The sequence below is a fragment of the Phasianus colchicus genome, chromosome 7, assembly GCF_987193195.1.
Source record: "Phasianus colchicus chromosome 7, bPhaCol1.hap1.1, whole genome shotgun sequence".
NCBI classification, from domain to species: domain Eukaryota; kingdom Metazoa; phylum Chordata; class Aves; order Galliformes; family Phasianidae; genus Phasianus; species Phasianus colchicus.
Genome location: NC_143442.1, coordinates 11,666,565 through 11,684,467, shown reverse-complemented (window position 1 = coordinate 11,684,467; position 17,903 = coordinate 11,666,565). Strand labels below are relative to the sequence as shown.

At 40.2% G+C, this 17,903-nt stretch overlaps 2 protein-coding genes across 11 annotated transcripts in view; both read left to right on the top strand.

Moving 5' to 3' along the window:
- The window catches only part of EPB41L5 (erythrocyte membrane protein band 4.1 like 5), a 79,226-nt gene extending 65,711 nt beyond the window's left edge, over positions 1–13,515 (top strand). For 7 of the 10 annotated variants that reach the window (XR_016468180.1, XR_016468179.1, XR_016468178.1 and 4 more), the window contains 2 exons: positions 30–188; positions 9,537–9,638. The gene's annotated coding sequence lies outside the window, so the exon portion shown is untranslated. Of the gene's footprint in view, positions 1–29; positions 189–5,591; positions 5,655–8,835; positions 9,112–9,536; positions 9,639–13,426 lie in introns of those variants that run through there. The other 3 variants (XR_016468171.1, XR_016468172.1, XR_016468174.1) reach the window with 3 other exon arrangements.
- The window catches only part of RALB (RAS like proto-oncogene B), a 39,814-nt gene continuing 35,358 nt past the window's right edge, over positions 13,448–17,903 (top strand). Inside the window, exon 1 of the mRNA XM_031590613.2 lies at positions 13,448–13,557. The gene's annotated coding sequence lies outside the window, so the exon portion shown is untranslated. The remainder of the gene's footprint in view (positions 13,558–17,903) is intronic.

Genomic DNA, 17,903 nt, shown 5'->3' with positions numbered 1-17,903 from the left:
TTTTTTTTCTCTCCACTTCTCCTTTACAGCTACGCGAGGCTCCATAACACCGGCAGCAGTGAAACTCCCCACCCACACGGCCTCTCCTTGCCGTGTTGACGTGTTTTCCTGCCCTGCGGCGGACGCCGCTGCCTCTTCGTTAGTGCTGTGCCCAGAAAATAGAAGTGCAAGTGCTTTTTCAAGTTACCGTAAGTGGACACCAATCAATACACCCAGCCCGGAGCGATGCAAAGCGTATGGTCTGGACTGGGTGAATAATATGAGCATCTTCAACTGCAATTTCATAGAATCGTAGAAACGGTTGAGTTGAAGGCCATCCAGTCCAGCTCCTCTGCAGTGAACAGGGACACCTACAGCTGAGTCAGGGTGCTCAGAGCCCATGTATCCCAGTATCGGAGCATTATGCTTCTCAGGTTTTTTTTATGCTATCAGGTTGTAGGAGCTGTGGAGAGGCTGATCCAGTGCTTCAGTACAGAACTTTCCCCACAGCCTCTTAATTGCCTCCTGCTAGGGATTGAGAACAAAGAAAACAACAAAAACAAACTCCAAAACATACCCACACATCTTTCATAAAAAGAAGCCTGAGATCATTAGCTAACATTTGGAAGTCCCTCAAATTAACATGCGTGAAGGACTGTGGCCAAACTCCCACTGGCTCTCATAAAAGCAGCAATCAGTCCTTCAAGCAAGATTCTCTACAGAATAACACCCAGAAGCCCCTGCAGAAGGGATTTGCCAATCTCACCATCTGACTAGATTAAAAACAGCAGTAACAATGTGATAATTGACAGGAGAAACTTCCCTGACAAGGAATGAATCAGTGTTTATTTTTAGCCTTTTCCCCCAATGCTTTATTTAAACTAAAGATTAGCTAATTATTTCCGTCATTATAGCGTCCTCACTAGCAACAGAAGGTGGCAGATCCTTCTGTCTGCTGGTTTTCTGCAGTTCTGTTGCTTCGTGTTGGCTCATCCCTTGAGGTCTGTGAGCACCCAGGATGATGCGGTTGTGCTGGTATTGAGTTTTCGCTTGGCCTCACCCCTAGATGTAGTACCCCCATGACCACTGTTTTTGTTTCCTAAGCAGTAAGTTTCCAAAAAGGCGTCTGAGAATGGAAACTGATTTTCCACGTGTCCCACCTTTGCTCCTAAGCTTTTCTTGAAAAACGAGTCAGCGGTAATCCTGTCACCGCATCTGCCCACTGCAGCCTTTTGCAATTGCAGAGCACTCCCATCCCAAAAGATAAAGTGTACAGGAGCCAGCAGTAAAACCTTATCTAGGGAAGGACAGCTCACCTGAGAAAAGAGTGGCAAAAGATTTGTCACAGGATAAATACAGGGAAGCTGGTCACACTGCCAGTGACACCATGTAATGCCTCAGTCTGCTCATAAGCTTTTAGCTCCTGCTTTGTTTCAAAGCTGGAGGCTTGATTTTTTTCTTAAAAGTTGAATTGTTCATGTTGGTTTCACTATCAGAAAACGAACCACATTTTGAATATCACTGAGGGTTATTTCACTTTTGTCTACTGTGGAACAAAGAAACATAAATGGCACCTTGTTTCATTTTTTTGCATATCTATAGTGTGAGGATCACTACAAGAACATTTATGTTTTAGTGGTCTTTCACAGTCTCAGAGCAATTGTACCACACTAAAATCTTAGATAAACTTGTATCAGTTTTGAATGTAAAGAATGAATATGATTGGCAGCATTCAAGAGCTTGTTCTCCAGTGGAAGGTGTTTGTACATAATTTCTTTTTCATACTTCTTACTATTCCAAATAATCTTGGATCTGACTACTGGCCGTAAGCCAATTCTAGGTAAAATAGTTTATTTTTACTCTTTTACTGCATACCTGATCGTTCTTAACCAGAGTAAAATGTCCTCAGAAGTGGAAGATGATAGAAGTCATGACAAAATACCAGCTTTATATGCAAGGTACTGGGCTCTTGCAGGGTTTAGAGGAAGGTCTTCAGCTGCTGTATTGCTCGTAGGGGTAAATTGGATCTTTGGTATCTGATCACAGATAGTAGTCCACGAGATGCCTCAGAATGGAACTATATCCAGAAATAAAATATCTTTCCTCTTATTTCTGCATCTCCTGAGAAGACTATTGCAGAAATGGCTGCTTGTTGGGATGAGCTCTCTGTCTTGCAGGTATTACCTGCAATGGTGACCACAGATCCCCAGATAATTTAATTTATGTTTAGAGGCAAGATGAATGTAGAAGACAAACAGGAACACTGTACAAAATGATTTAATCTGAGGGCCATCAGGCCAATCAAATCCGTGAATCATTCACAATCTTTCATTTGCATCTGCATTGCAGGAGATACAGCTAACTATAAAGGGAAACATTACAGATGGGGAGTAGGTGAGATGGTTAATAAGGTAGGTTAGTAAAATCTGCATCAAATACATGTTTGTTAAACCAGAATTTATTTTACTGGCTAGGGGCCAAGCCTAAAAAGTAAGGGTTCAGGGCAGAACTTGAACGTCTAAATCTAAACCAGAAATGGTGGAAAACCCCAGTGAGCTGAGCCTGACCTCGCACCAGGCCTCAATTCCCAAGCCAGCTAACATTTTTGTCAGGTAAACTATTCAGCCGTAGAGAGCTTCTCTGCAAGTGCCTGGATCTGCTCTGGTTCAGCAGGGCCAAGCAGCTTGGAACTGACATGGATCTCAACTCAATCAGGAACTAAAAATGATGTGTCACTCTGTGCAGGTCCCCAGAGCAGCTCAATTCAAGAAGATAATCTTCAAATCTCTCTAATGTATGCCAGTGGGACCGGGTCTTCACAAAAGTAGCTGTGCCTGTTTCCTCTAGAAGGAGTTTTTCTGTGATACAGTACAGTGGATAAAACATTTATCTGGGAGGTGGAAGGTCTGAGTTCAGGGCCCGTTCTTTGCAGATCAGAGATCTGTTGTCACACTGATGTCTGGGTGCATCAGTATTCGCCTGAAACCGGCTTCAAAGCTCCATCACTCTCATTTGTGAGCCTGGTGAGGCTCTGTACAAGAACACTCACATTAGCACTGTTCACAGCGGGGTAATGGCATGGCTTCAGAGAGGGCTGACAAGCAGCAGGTTATTGGCTGCAGTCAGCGTGCGTTGTGATGGTGGTGGTACCTCTGAGCCCAGCTGCTCACCTTCAGCACGTTCCTGCTTTGAAGCAAGCACAACTCTCGACAAAGTTACTAATTTTTAACAAAAGTGCTCATCGCAGGCCAGCAGTACTGTTTGGCAGTTGGGATGTGCTGCCATCAGGTCAGTGCATACAACCCATACCAGTCACTTGCCTACTCACTGAGGATTTCACCCATGAGTACACATTTAGGAGTATCCGCTGGATGGCACTCTTGTGCCATCGAGTATGTAAGCATTTGTGATTTTATTTGGCTGCAAATACAGACGTCTTTCAAAGACAAAGAACTGAGTTCACTTCTGTACGCTGTCATAAATTTGGAGTGACTTCATGTAAAGCATTCAATTTAATTTAGAATTGCAGCGTACCTGAGAGAAGAATGCGAACCAGATGTTGAGAAGCAGTATTTTGGTTATTGATTCTGCCGGTAAAGTTTTGAACAATTTATGAAACTTAAATTCAAAGAGCAAGCAAAGAGGTTGTGGTCAGAAAAGACCAAGGGCACACAGCTTCTTCTGTGTTGCTGGAGGCTGCACTGAGTTCTAATAACTGACCCCGTTGCTTTTACATGCCAGTGGTTTTTACTCTTAAACCTGCTGTATCATACGCACCATTCCATAAAGATGGAAGAAAAATCTTTTATGGCTGGCTGTAAAACAAGAAGCTACCTTAATTCCAAAAGTCAACATTTTAAATCGTTGTTTTAAAGTTTCTAGTTTCTGTTTGGAGAATCTTTCAATATTTTCTAATCCTAAATACTAGGGTTTTATTTTGAAACATTTAAAAAATGTCTTGATTATTTTCACATTATTATTTTTTTTAATTAAAAATAAATTCTAGCTTAACAAGAATTCAAATTTTGGATTAAATCTGCATTTTTTAAAAGTTGTGATTATCACAGAACTCCGGTGAAATAGAGTCATAGCCACAAGAACTCTTTAATAAAAAAGATAACACGTTTGGCTTAGCTTACTGTACATGTGTTGTGTATCAATGCAGGGCACGGAAGAATACCAGGCATTTTCTCTAAATGAAACATTTGAAGATCAGGGAAATGTCTTCATGAAATTTGTGCTTCTGCTTCTTTTCTCTTGATCCTCTCTTTCCCCTATAAAGATTTCCAGTTCTCCCAAATCTGAATCTGTACACCACTCTAAATATCAGGAATTCTGGTAAGTTCAAGTGCTCTTTCAGCAAAGTCACTTTCTCCACTTCCGTTTCCTCTAGAACCAGTGAAAGACCAGTATTTAACATCAGTTGGACCACTTTCCATTTTGGAGCTGGTAGCATCTCTCTGCTTTTGGTAAGGGAAGGAAGTGCCAAGGAGGCGTTGAGTCACCATCCCTGGATGTGTTTAAAAACCATTTGGGTGTGGTGCTCAGGGACATGATTTAGCAGAGGATTGTTAGGGTAGTATGGTTAGGTTGCAGTTGGACTTCTGATCTTCAAGATCTTTTCCAACCTGAGGAATTCTATGATTCCATTTGTAGCACAAGAATAATACCACGCTAATTTTGTGGTGCTTGGCAGATTTCCCTTGCCTGTGCTGAGTGTGCTCAGAGGGAAACCTGGCAGGATTCAGGTAAGCATATTGAAGGACACCTATCCTGCCCTCTCTAGTTTTGGCTTGTTCTGGGAGTCTCCATGGTCCTAGCACAATTTGGTCAGTCTGGGAAGATACTATAAATTAAGGAATGGCTTTTATGGCTGAACAACTCAGCAACCTGAATCTGTTCAGAGAACAGGATGGAAACTTCCAACACTTCTGCCCTTCCATCTCTCCACTTAATGCTGGGACATGCATCATCCACAGTTGATAGGGTGATCTACAATTACCCTATAAAGAAAATGCATCTCCCCTCACTTTCTTTATGTTCTGTTTCCATTTATTGAAGAGCTGGTAGTTAGCTTTTTTTAAAAAGATTTTTTTTTTTTAATGGTAATACCGTAGGGTTATGTTCTTATTTATGGTTTCTTTGCACTAGATATTGTAGATACTGGTAGCTGAGAGAGATGCTCTGTCACAGAGAGCTTACAAGTTCCAGGTAGCACAAGTGGAGGACTGGGGGACAGAGAAATCAAGCAGTTTGCCCAAGGTCACATGCTAAATCCGTGGCAGTGCTAATCTACCCAATCGGATTATCTAATGCATGTAGGCACCAAGGCATGTTCTGGTGTATGTGTGAACCACAGGAATGCTGAAACTGGGGAAGTTCATTTCAGGTTAAAAAAAAAAAAAAAAGAGAGAGAGAGAGTAATAAAGAAAGAAAGGATAAGAAAGGGATGCTTGGCACTACTGGAAGACTTGCAAGAAATTTTCACTTTTCCATTCTTTGAATACTTTGGAAATGCATAAACTCTTGGGATCTGCATTTTAAAATGTTGTTGCAAACTGGAATAACATCTGTTAAATGCAGCCAAGAAACATCTGGTTTTCCCTTCCCAGAACCCTGTGCTGAGGCAGCCGTTTTCCTGTCAGCTATGACGAGGAGTGAAATCAGTTCAATAGGTCAGTCTGTTCTCTCTATTGCTGAGTGCTACGTTTCCTAATAAAACAATGGCCAATAATGAGAGTGGTAAAGGGAAAAAGATTCTCTGTAATGTACATATTAGTCTACAAAGCCAAACAACAAACAAACCAAAGTAATGTTTAGCTTCAGACTGAGTTAAATAACTGGTAAGAGCAGAGCCATCAAGCATTAGAAAGAGCACCAATGTTTGTATGGAACTGCAAGATTTATTAATCAAGTGATGGTCTATCATTCATCAGTGGGAATAATAGTGTGAAAATCTCACACTGGTAGTTGCTGGGCTTTGGATTTGGCTCTCTCCAGTGCAATGGCTTAGGGGAAGCTGGTCACCAGCATGCAGTGTATTCATTGCAAAGCTGTCGTAACTCTCAACTCTTGTCTGAGAGGTGCTGGCAGAGCAGTAGCTGCAGAGTCAGAGATGGTCAATGCCTTGTATCACCGTGCCTTCAAGAACTGCTCATTTCAGTGGAATCAAACTGAGTACAGCTGAGGGGCAAAACACAAGAGGAGTTCAAAGGCATCAAGTAGAGAGGACCCTAAGCGTTTATGTAGGCAGCAGTTCTTACATAATTCAGCTCTTCGTGCTTTGACACCTTGGACAAACAAATGTTACTGAGAATTGCATCATTTCCCCCTTCATCTTTAAAAATTGAACCAAGACTCATAAAGGCATTTAGATGCTTGAGCTTACCCTGAAATCTTCAGACATTAAGAGCGTAAATAATTTTGAAAGCATGTGCTGAGATCTGATATTTAATTTCCAAGGAAAATCTGTATCATTCAGCTATTAGATGAGGTGGCAGAACCCTCTGTATTCTTACTGAGAATTCTTGAAAAGCTGGAAAAAGAAATTCTGTGACCTTCTGCTATGAGCATTTTGGTGAGGCGAAATGTCAATGCTTTTGGTCACTGGAGCCATATTTCTTGTAATGTAATTTGCTACCACTCACTTGTCTGAAAACTAGTTGGGAATAGATTTTTTTTATTTTTTCTTTTTTTCTCTCAATTGTGACTTTTTCCCTTCATTGTCTCTGTAATTATAATACCAAGGAAATGAGTCCTAATCTGAGTTTCCAAAATGGAATTAGAGATGCAGTGCTTTCTGTGGCAGGGCCTTGCAAAGTGCTGATGGTGTGAATTAGCTCCTGGGGTCAGGCTTGTGTGCATAGAGGAAACTTGCTAAAGGCCGATAGAGTGCAGGAAGGGAAAAGGGAGTTGTACAGCCTGTGGGCAGTTGCTAGCAGCTTCCTGATACTATTTACTTGGGGAAACCTTTTGTTTCCTTTAGAGCATTGTTTGTCTTTGCTCTCTCCATCACCAGGGTTGAGTGTCTGCATTGTTCTTGTGTCTGTTGTACATTGCCCTGCACTCTGATTCAGTCTGATACTGAAGTGACTGTTCCCCAGCCAGTCTGTTGTTATCTAAAATCACACAGTGATATGGCCCACTCATACCCCAACTAAACTGCAGCCAAATGCATTCTTTAATTAAATTAAAATCTGGTCTGACTGCCAAGACTGCTGTTGTACTTCATGAATAGCAAGAAAGGGCTACAATACATGCATATGGAAAATACTGTTGACAATGAATAAGTGGGAATGGAATGTACCAGTTTACTCTGTGATCCATGGGTTTGTAGCCTGTTTTGCTCAATGTTGTCTCCATCTGTTCTCTTTAGCCTCACCTGATTTTTGTATTTTGTATTCAGCACACATGCATGTATCTCAGCACAGTTAGGGTTGTGTGCTTGGCATATCAGTGTTCAGAATTGCTGTGTTTTATAGAATCACACTCGACGTTTATTGAAGAACCAGTGTTAATTACAGAAGAAATCTTACATGCTGTGAATGTTTCTACACAGCCTGTGTTCCAACTTAGTCACGCTGGTTGATTTCGGATTTTCTCTTATCTGGAGCTTTATGTAGGAACGAGGGACATCTAGTGGCTCAGTGGAATACAGCAAATGTAGATGGGCTCATGAAGGTGTGTCGGCAAAGCAGTCAATACAGCGAATATCGAAGATCTTCCCAGTGCTCGAAGTGCAATTTGAATATATTAAATGACTTTATCTTAGATTATAATATTATAGGATTCGTTTTATTTTTGGGTTTCTGTCTTCTTGTGAAAAGATGAGCAGATTCTGAAATGTATGTAGGTTAAAATGTATTTGCTACCTATTTTGAGGAGGACACATTTTCATTCACTAAAAGAAGCTGGGTAATGGGATGGATGAACAACAGACCCTACATAACTTTTTTTCTTTTTTAAAACAAATGAACATGATCAATTTATGCATGGTAATTCAGGATGTGATTAATTAGACCAGGTGATAACTGATCTCTTACAATGACCAAGAACTGCCAGAAAACTGGCTAAATGGATAATTTTTCTTTTTCTGCAATGCTTTGTCTGTTTTAATATGTAATTAATTATTTACTTTAGCAGGAAGCCCAGTCTGACTCATGTTTTTCTTTTCCCTCCTTTATCTTTAATCAGTAACTATTTGTTATTTAATTACTTTTGTTGCAAAAGATGAGATGCACATCTTTAGAGAAGCAAGAATATCTATATCATGTTATAAGCTCTTTTTGTATTGTGAGCCTCTTTGTTTTAGGTTTATTATTCTGTCTTTTTGTATTGAGTGCTGAAAGTCCACACTGACCTGAATGATGTCAATCTGTTTTATGGCTCAGTCCAGGAACAGTTCTTGACCTTTCCTGAAATAACTAAAATTGAGAGACCAACATCCAATAGTCAAGGGCTGTTGGCTCAGAACGTCTCTCACTCCTATCCCACCCTCACAAAACAACCAGTTTAATTTACACAAGAGGAGGTTAGAGTTGGCAGCAACATGACAAAAAGATGCAGCCTGTATATAAAGAGGGAAGCTTCTCTACAGATGAGAGCAAATGATTGCCAAATGTTAAGACAAATAGTCTGGAGAGAGCAACAGGAGGCATTCTGTCTCACCTGAAATGCTGATAAAACCTGGAAGCCATAGGAGTGTGATCAGACTAAAAAAACCTAAACTAATCACTAGCTATTTTGCAAAGATGTGTAACTCAAGAGGCTTTTTCTAAGGATAAGAAGTGATGACTAAGAAAATCTGTTGCTAAACAAGTGGTTTTTGTTTTTGTCTTCCCTTTTTGCTCTGAACAGGCAATGTAGAAGCTTGTAGGCCATGGTAAAACTAAGAAAATCAGCATGAAGCAAGCAGAGAATTCTCCCATTCTGATGGCCCACATCTTACACTGAGGTTCAGAAAAGGATTCCCGACCCATCTATGTGTCTTTAAAATGATACAGGGGCAGTTATCTAAGCACTGCTCAAGATTGTGTCAGGACCTTGGAACCCAGAGACGAGTCCACTGATTCAGGCTGATGTGGAATAGGGTTGAGTTTATGGAATTCATTGGTTCATCAAGGCTCACTGGAAGTGAGGACTTTATTTTTGGGATTAACAAGTAGCAAACATACCAAGAAATTGATAGCTTCTGCATTATTAAGATTAATGGGGGCATTTCTTTGGACAAAGGTGTAAGCAACCTTCATTATTGTGATACAAATCCTAGCTTTAAACTCCTGAGGCAGTAGTGCACTAGAATGTACAAGGTTACATTGCTGGGGTCCCACTTGTCTCCAGATTTTTCAACAATACTTAATTGGGCAGAGACACCACAATGAAAAGAGCTTCTAGAAAGATTTTACTGTTTGGGCCTTTAGCAATTGCTGTATTTTGGATGTGACCATAGATATACCAAAACCCTACTTCTGGCAACATTCAGACTGCATTTACCAGTATTAGGGAAAATTTAACCAAATTCATTCTAGCTGACAAATCATTCTGTCTTTCTATTCCAGACATTTCTGGGAAAGAATGGCAAAGCTGAAATATACTTGACCAAATGAAATACCTGATGCAAGTGGGATCTATTATCAGAGTGAAGAAAAAGAAGCGGGCTGGTGTTTTAATGAATGTTTGTTGAATGGGAAGGTAAGGGCTTCTTAAATCTCTACCTTTGCCACTGCAAGGTTGTGGTTACAATCTTACCACTTTGTTGATTGATCGGGCAGTACAAAAAAAAGTAAATCTGAAGTTACATAAAATTCTGCCTGGGTAATTTTGCTTGTGAAGAGATTTTGGAAAATTTAACAATCCTGTACTGGCCCAGGCTTAGGTGAAAAGAGAGTGTACTTTTGGGATAGGTTAGAATTTGCCTTTCATGGACTGTGAGTGAAAATGGTAAATGGGAGAGCTGAGATCCAAGACCTGACATCCCTCAAGCATAAGATCTCTTACTGTGCTGGAAATCAGCCTGGAATTCCTCTGCTTTTGCTTCTGCTTTTGTTGGAGTGCCAACAGCAAAAAAAAAACTGTGGCTGCTAAACTCAGGTTTCCCCTCCTGCTGCCCTACTGCTTTGACTTAGGCAGTGATGGGTACATATTTCTAACTAGTACAGACAAATACAAATTTCCTTTAACTAATCTTCCTCTGGCAAGGTGAGTCATCATACAGAAAAAGCTGTTTCTGCTTGTTCTCTGTTCCGATCACAGTCCAGTCCAAGCTCCAAAAAAGGCCAAGCCAGTAGCAACAATTCTGACCCTCTTTGTTCTCTCATAGTACCTGGGGGAAAGCTGGAGAGGCGTCTGTAGCTGCAAGCTTTCTGCAGGGAATGATCTTCCTTGGAAATTACTTTGAAAGAAGCTGGCAAGGATCCTGGCAAGAACTTGGTCTTTTCTGTCCATGTTTCCCCATCTGTCAAAACATGGCATAAGCCTTCCCTCATTCACAACATTATTGTGAGGATTCATCAGTTAACATGTTTACATCACTGAATGGGATTTCCTGTTCCAAATCACCTAGACTTTAGTTCCTAGGAACACAAATGCATCTCACCATTCTTAAAGACCTTTTCTCATACCCAAATTCTTCTTTGCTTTCTGCTACTGCGAAATGCAGTTGATGCTAAAGTTGAACTTGGACACCTGAAAGTAATTTCTACAGTCAGACTGAATTTTCCTGAGCAATGAAGTAATCAGCAAAGGAAAAGTAATGCTTCAATTTCTGATTTTCCTTTTCATTACTGTTGGAAATGATTTATTCATCACTATGCTTGTGACTAAAATTTCTCAGGACTTTTCTGACTCCTTGGTGTTATCATGAGAAACAATCTTAATGTATGTCATGAGGAACAATCTTAGCATATATTTATGAAACACATTTCATTTGAGAGATCTCTCAGAGGATTAATTGTGATCTAAAGTGAAGTTATCTATAAATATAACTCCACTGCAAATACCAAATGTGTCTGTTTTGTATGCTGCTGGAGTCCTACCACTTGCCACAAAAAGGCAACTGTGTCTGGAACAGAACAGAGCAGAAGACCAAAATATTTCCAGTACCTCAGATACAAAGTGTTCTATGCAACTGAAATTGCACAGGCAACCTAAGAAAGCAAAATGATCTGCAAGCATCTGTAATTAACTTCATGACATAGCTATCAGTGTATTTTTGGTAAATTTATTTTAGAATGTCAGCTACCCAAATCTGGGGGTGATGACAAAAGTTGTAGTCTTGTTGCTTTCTGATCACCCAAGTTATCCTCTCACACACATCCTACCCTGGCCTGTGAAACATGCCATTATTTTCTCTTTCCCTGCCACGATCCCTCTGCATCTTACTTTCTCTCTTACTGCCTTCTATAAAACTAAACTCCTGTTTTGTTTTGTTTTTTTTTTCATTTCCACACATTGTAATTTCTTCCCATCTTTTTTCCCAAACTCTGAGCTACTTCTCCATCCAACTATCAAGCACTGTATGTTAACATAGGGGAAAACCCACAGTCTCACATAGGCAAAGAGAAACATGAATTATACTTCATATGAACTTTACAGAGAAAGTTCTCAAACCCTTCAACAAGGTGCCCAGTGAAACTGGAAGTTTCTGCCCTAGAGAGATTCACAGGCAGACTGAACAAGGCCCTTTGCAACCTGATCTAACTCCAAAGTTAGTCCTGTTTCAAGCAGGGAAAGGATTAGATGATCTGCAAAGGGTCCTTCTCATCAAAATTATTTTGTGATTCCATAATTCTAACTTGAAGGAAAATAGGGAAAAGAAGTAAAAATTTAAGAGAAAGATGGTTTTCTGGCAAGAGAAAAAAGAAATACCACAAAACAAAACAGAACCACGCAGAGTTGGTCTGCTTTTCATTTTGCTTGCACTGAAGTAATTCAGGATGAAATCAGATGAATGTTAAAATTAGCAGAGAACCAAGAAGAGAATCAATACCAACATACCTGTGGTTACTTAAGGCTTGCTTTATCTGCCTGAACTTTAGGCCATGGGAGCAGAGCAGGGGAATTCTCAAACTCTGCAGAAGTAAATGTATTAGTGATTTTAATCCTCACCCCTCGATCTCCTAAATAAGAAGTCATTATGACTGCAATTTTCGATGTACCCCATCTTCACTGTGCAGGACAACGAAGGATGATTAAAACTTTAATCAGAACTAGCACTAATTAGAAAAGTTCCTGGATTCTTGATGAAGAAAACAGTTTTGTGTTCCCGTTTATTTCCCTATTACTGTTTCTAAAACATAGAACCCCCAAAGGTAAGCTGTTAAACCAAAAGCCATTGCAGGAGCTTGAAAATGACAGTGACCTACAGTGGGTGATCTTAATGCTGAATATGGAATTAATTGCATGAAAATATCACAGGAATTTTTAAACACAAAAAAGGAAATCTGAAAGGCAAGTGAAATGGCCTAACAGAATATCTAGCAATTCCACACACAACTTAAAAATGTTGTGTACTTAAGAATGTAGTAAATTTTTCCCTGATAGTGTGTTGTGAGGCTATAACAGAAAGAAAAGTATCCTGGCAACATGTGAAAATAATTCTATATTAGTCACTTGATAAAACTGGACAAAACAGATAAGTTTTCAGGCATGCAGGTGCTTCTTTAGGTCTGAACTAGAAACTGCTTATTTCAAAGATAAATTAAGCTTAAGAACAATTGTGTCAAGGTAGGACATCTGCTTTGCTTTGAGTGTTTACTAATTTCTTTTTTAAAGGCTTGGGAAGTAAATGACCTGGGAAATAAATTAATAGCAATACGGTCCTGTAGATGGGTAATTATTTCTGAAGTAAGCTTGCAATTAGAAAGGGACCTAAGGAGTAAAACTTATCCCAGCATATCTGCATAAAATCACATTGACTTCCCATGAGATTTGCAAGCCTTTTTGCTTACATTCCTTTAGAAAATGTTAGTTGGAGTCCTAAGTCACTTAAGTGCTTTAGATGATATTATTTTCACTGGAAAAGGCAATAAAGAAGTCAGGGTAGTGCCTAGGAGTGGATGCTCTTGAGTCTGCTGGTTATGCAATCCAAGCAGTGGCTGTGGGAGCTGACTGTGTGCAAATCTTTGTGTTTAGCAAGGTCAGGGCTTGAGATGTCATATACACACAGACCATAGAGGGAACTGAGCAGTGCTCTAAGGTGGCTCATCTGTAAAGCCTCTTTCAGGCTACTCCTAGTAATGAGGTAAACATTGTTTTTCTAATTTCTCACTTCTATTTACTGAAACTGTTTTGAGAGAGCGGGTTGGAAAGGCAAAGCAGGAATGTAATTCTCTGTTATTGGCCATTCAGGGGTTTTGAAGGTGTTACTTTTTCAATCACATACAACAGTTTCCTTGTTTTCACAATGAGTACATGATATCATATCCTGAGCCCTTCCCTTTTCGTGCAGCTCTGCAAAGCAAGAGGAGGAGTCCAGCCCTGGCCAGCGTTGCCCTGCTCAGAACACTGGAGCTGCTGCTGCCATCCCCTGCCTGCTGCTCCCCGGGGAACCACGGCTCTGGGACAGGCTTCCTTGGCACCGTGAGTATCAGCTATGAAAGCAGACAGTCTAAGTAGCTTGTGAGGTGGCACTGTAGAATGATCACCTCTCTGTTTGTGTATGTGTGCAGTCAGTGACACAAACACACGTGAAACGAGAAGGAAAAGCTGTTTCCTGGCCCAGCTGGAGTGAGAAAAAGGAGAGCAGAAATGGGGACGGTTCTTGGGGTACAGGGACTGGCTTACAATAGGGGCAGGGTGCAGGAATAGGACGAGGTGCATGCACCCTGTGAGCCAGCCTGCCAGCCTGGTGTAGGCAGACAAGAAAAAACAGCTGCTGAAATTTATGCAGAAGAAGCTTCAGAGTGAGCACGTGGCATTGTGTTAGTGCTAGATGACAAGCACCTCTTGTTTATTCTTAATCTGGTTTGCCTTAATGAATGCAGTAGAGGTAGCTAGTAATAAATGATATATGAAGAGAATAAACGAACCAGTTTTCTGTACTGGTCTCCACTCATCCTTAGGGCATACAGGCCAAGTAAACGTATGAATAGTGAGTCATTGATTCCTTTTAATACAGCTTCATAAGCCTTGTTGTTGTGGTTACTTCGGCACTTCTCCATCTTGGCCTTTTAGCTCTGCTATGCAGAAAGAATGGAAGACTAAATGGAAAGGTTCTGCCACTCCTGGTGGAGGGCCCAAGGCTTTGTCTGGATGTCTCTGCTGTGCTGAGTAGAGATGTATTAGCTATATTAAGTATATATTTATGATTACAGTGTATGAGTAGCTTGGTATGTTCTGGAATTTACATTGTAGAGATGTTATAAGAAAAGCAAATGATCCACTTACATTTATATTTACTAAATGATCTTGTACAAGTTATTTCTTAATCTGGAAGATTGCTTTTAAAGGGATGGAAACCCCAAGGGGCACTCGTCCGTACCAGAGTAACAAAACAGTGTCATTCCAGAGCTTGGTGAGAAGCTTAAGATAATGGTTTACCTACAGGCCTCGGTCTGTTTTGACTGGAACCTACAGAGAGCATCAGTGATGTTTAGTAATATAAAAAATAATAACAACTAGCTTTAGAAAAGTGCAAATGAGCTGCATCCTTTCCCCAAACAGTCTTTGGTACAAGCAGCCTTATGAGAAATGTGTATCTTGTGAATATATCGTTGATTGCACTACACTATCCGTTTCTCCTTTGCTCATTGTGGGTTTGACTGGTTCATTTCTGGGGTCACAGAACAACAATTGTTGCCTTGCATCACCTCAGCTGCATTGAGCTTGCTGGGAATGGAAGGTATACAGTTCTCTTCAGTTAGAAGTTGCTGGATCCTCTTCTGTTGCAGACATATTTAATTTTGGAACAGAACAAACTTGCCTTTTTCTCACGATAGTCATTGTAAGAGTAAAAGGTTGTTAGGGTCATGATGCCCTGGGACTGCAATACACAACGCGCTTTGAGCTCCCTGCCTGTAGAATGGCCTGTGCCAGGTGCAGTTAAACCCAGCTCAGCTGCCCAACAGACTTCACATCACATTTTGTTAATGCTTACCAGCTAGTAGTTGGCTTGTGCTCCTCAACACAGAGGTTTCTTAACTCTTTTGTTTCAAAAAACATCACAGCAGATACTCACATCGCCATATAATTGTTTTTTTCTTGAATTCACTGAAACTTTCATTTCAATGTTTTGTGGCAGTGGATTCAGCAACAATGTGTTTTCTCTAAGAAACGTGACTTCCTTTCTCTAGATTTAAATCTTCTGCCTTTTGCTTCCATTAATGCAAATCTACTTCTGGATCATAAGAGAAAAAAGCCACCTTTGTCTTTAATTGAAGAGAGAATCATATATTTTTCTTCTTAGTTGTAGTTTAGTCAGTGTCTAGTTTGTTTGCATGCTTTTTATTTTCAATTTATAAACTTTTCAAGGGCTTCACCCACAGTTTTTCCTGTTGCTAATTATTTTGTTGTCATGCTTAAAAAATTCAGAGATGAAAGAGAAGTTGAGCTTCCTTTATAGAAACCACCCAGCTCTGCTCCTGTATCCTGTTTATAAATGTGTTTAATAATAAATTTTCCACCACCTTACATCCAAGAACTTTTAGGTGTGCAGCAAACATTTAATTAATCTCACAAAGAACGTGTGAGGTAGGTTCCCTCATTTTACAGGTGAGATGGAGAGTGAGGTAGTTAAATTAAGTGACTTGACTAATATCACACTGTGAGTCAGTGCTAATGCTGAAAATAGAATTTATGTCTTCAGGTTCCCTGCCCCATGCTTTAATCATCATACCAGACTTGACTCTAAAGTTGAACAAATTCCTTGAATGATTAAAATAAATATTCTCAGTTCCATGTGGGATTATTATGTTTTACTTCATGTAAACAACTGAAACATTTGCAAAAGTCTTCCATGCTTAGGACTCTTTTAGTCTTTTTTGTTCAGATGTCGCTTCAGCTATCAGCTGCATATATTTTGCCAAAAAAAAAAAAAAAGATAAGGAACACACTTAAACACACTCATTGATGTGAATGCAGCAGTGCTGTTGTTCATACTCTCAACAGCAGATCCACTTAATAATATCTATATCTTCAGTAAATGCAGCATTGTAAAGGTATTGCCCCACAGAAAGAAGAGTGACTGCTACTTATGCTGTCACGGGTGAATGAAAATGTAGCCTGAAGCACAAAATAGCAACTGCATCTACAGAAAAACCTGCTTAGACACGCAATTCTGAACTGTATCATCTCTGAATAAACTGGTGCATAAAGATGTACAATTCTTGAAAACTTGTTTGAACAAATAGTACCCATGTTCAGGCTAATCTCATGCTCCAACAACTTTATAGCTTTTTGAGTGTAGTCCATGCTTTTGTTTATGTTGATGGGACATAAAATATTTTTTTCCAATCCTCACTGTCTTATCTGTTTGATGGTATTCTTTGGTACAGGGAGGAATAAGCTGCCCAGGAATATGTACCTGGGCATAAGGCAGAGGCCCAGAAGAGGTAACAGAGCAATACTGTCACCATCCCTTGTTCCCTATTAAACCTAAGTATGGACACAGCTGACTTTTACACAGACTTACAGAGTACTTTGTATCACGTATTACTTTTGCTACATGTGAGACAAGCAGCAGAAGGCTGTGGCCATCTCCTAGATTTCTGTAGGGACTTTTGCTGTGTGTAGCAAGTGGGGCATTGCTGGGCAAAGAGCCTTTCAACTTAACTGCAATTTAACAACAAAATACCTTAAAAATTCAACCACTTAATTTTTGAATGCAAATTACATTCCTAGGTGTTAAATCAGCTGTATTTATAGGTGTTGTGCTGTATTTATAGAAACAACTCCAAAGTAGTGTGATGTATTGTGAAGAAGTGAGAGTCACTTCCTGACTACTTGGCTGGAGTTAAGCAGAAGGTTCCAGGTAACAAGCCATGGGAATATGTTCCAGAAGGCCATCCTGTCTCCTCTCCAGGGTCATGTTGTGTTCCCTTTGGGTTTACCCTCTCTTATCATTTGGGCTCTGCTACCAGTGGCCAGGTGTCACTAGTCAGTATTGCTCCACTTTTGCTTTCCATTTCTGTTTGAAAAAAAAAGGTGTTTTTCTTACAGACTTTGTAAAACAGCCTGGTGGAAAGGGATGAGCAGTTTGTGAAAGTACTGTGCCCATCTACCAGGTCTCAGAGATGGCGCCTTTCCAAGGGGTTGTTGAAAACTAGGTATGCATTGCCTGAACTGTCTGGTAGAAGAGACCTCTGTGACTTTCATAGACTTTGAAACCAAACTTAAAAAAGCAACCCAAACTATTGAAAATATTTATCTGGCTGCTCACTCGTGTTCCCTTTTATCGATAGTTCCTATGACTAAACCACCAAGTGTAATGGTAATAATGTCTGAGGAACTGCAAATGCAAACGAAACACTAGCTAATATTTGGGGAAAATGAGGCTTGAAACTGCAGTGTGCCTAGGTGTTCTCTTCCAGGTTGGGAATAGAAAGAAGTCTTTGTGGTGTGTCTGAGCAAAACAAAACCAGCTGAAATTAAATACATGACTTTAGACAGCAAGCCAGCCTGTATGACTGAGTGGACATCATGGCATTTTGCATGTTAAGTTCACGGATCTGCTTTCAGTGAAAACCTCCTTGTGCCCTGCCTATCTCAGTAATCTCATCCCTGCTCTTTAATAGACCGATCAGCCTCCTTCTGCTGATTCAGCACAGAAAGGAAACATGTTAGGAATGTCAGTTCTTTGCAGTGGTGGGGATTATACTCATGGCAACAGGCTATGTTTATGAAAAATATATAACTTCTTTCTTCATTGCCCATAAAGCAGTGAGAAGGAAACTGAGGCACAGCCATACAGCTACTCTGAAGAGTTAATA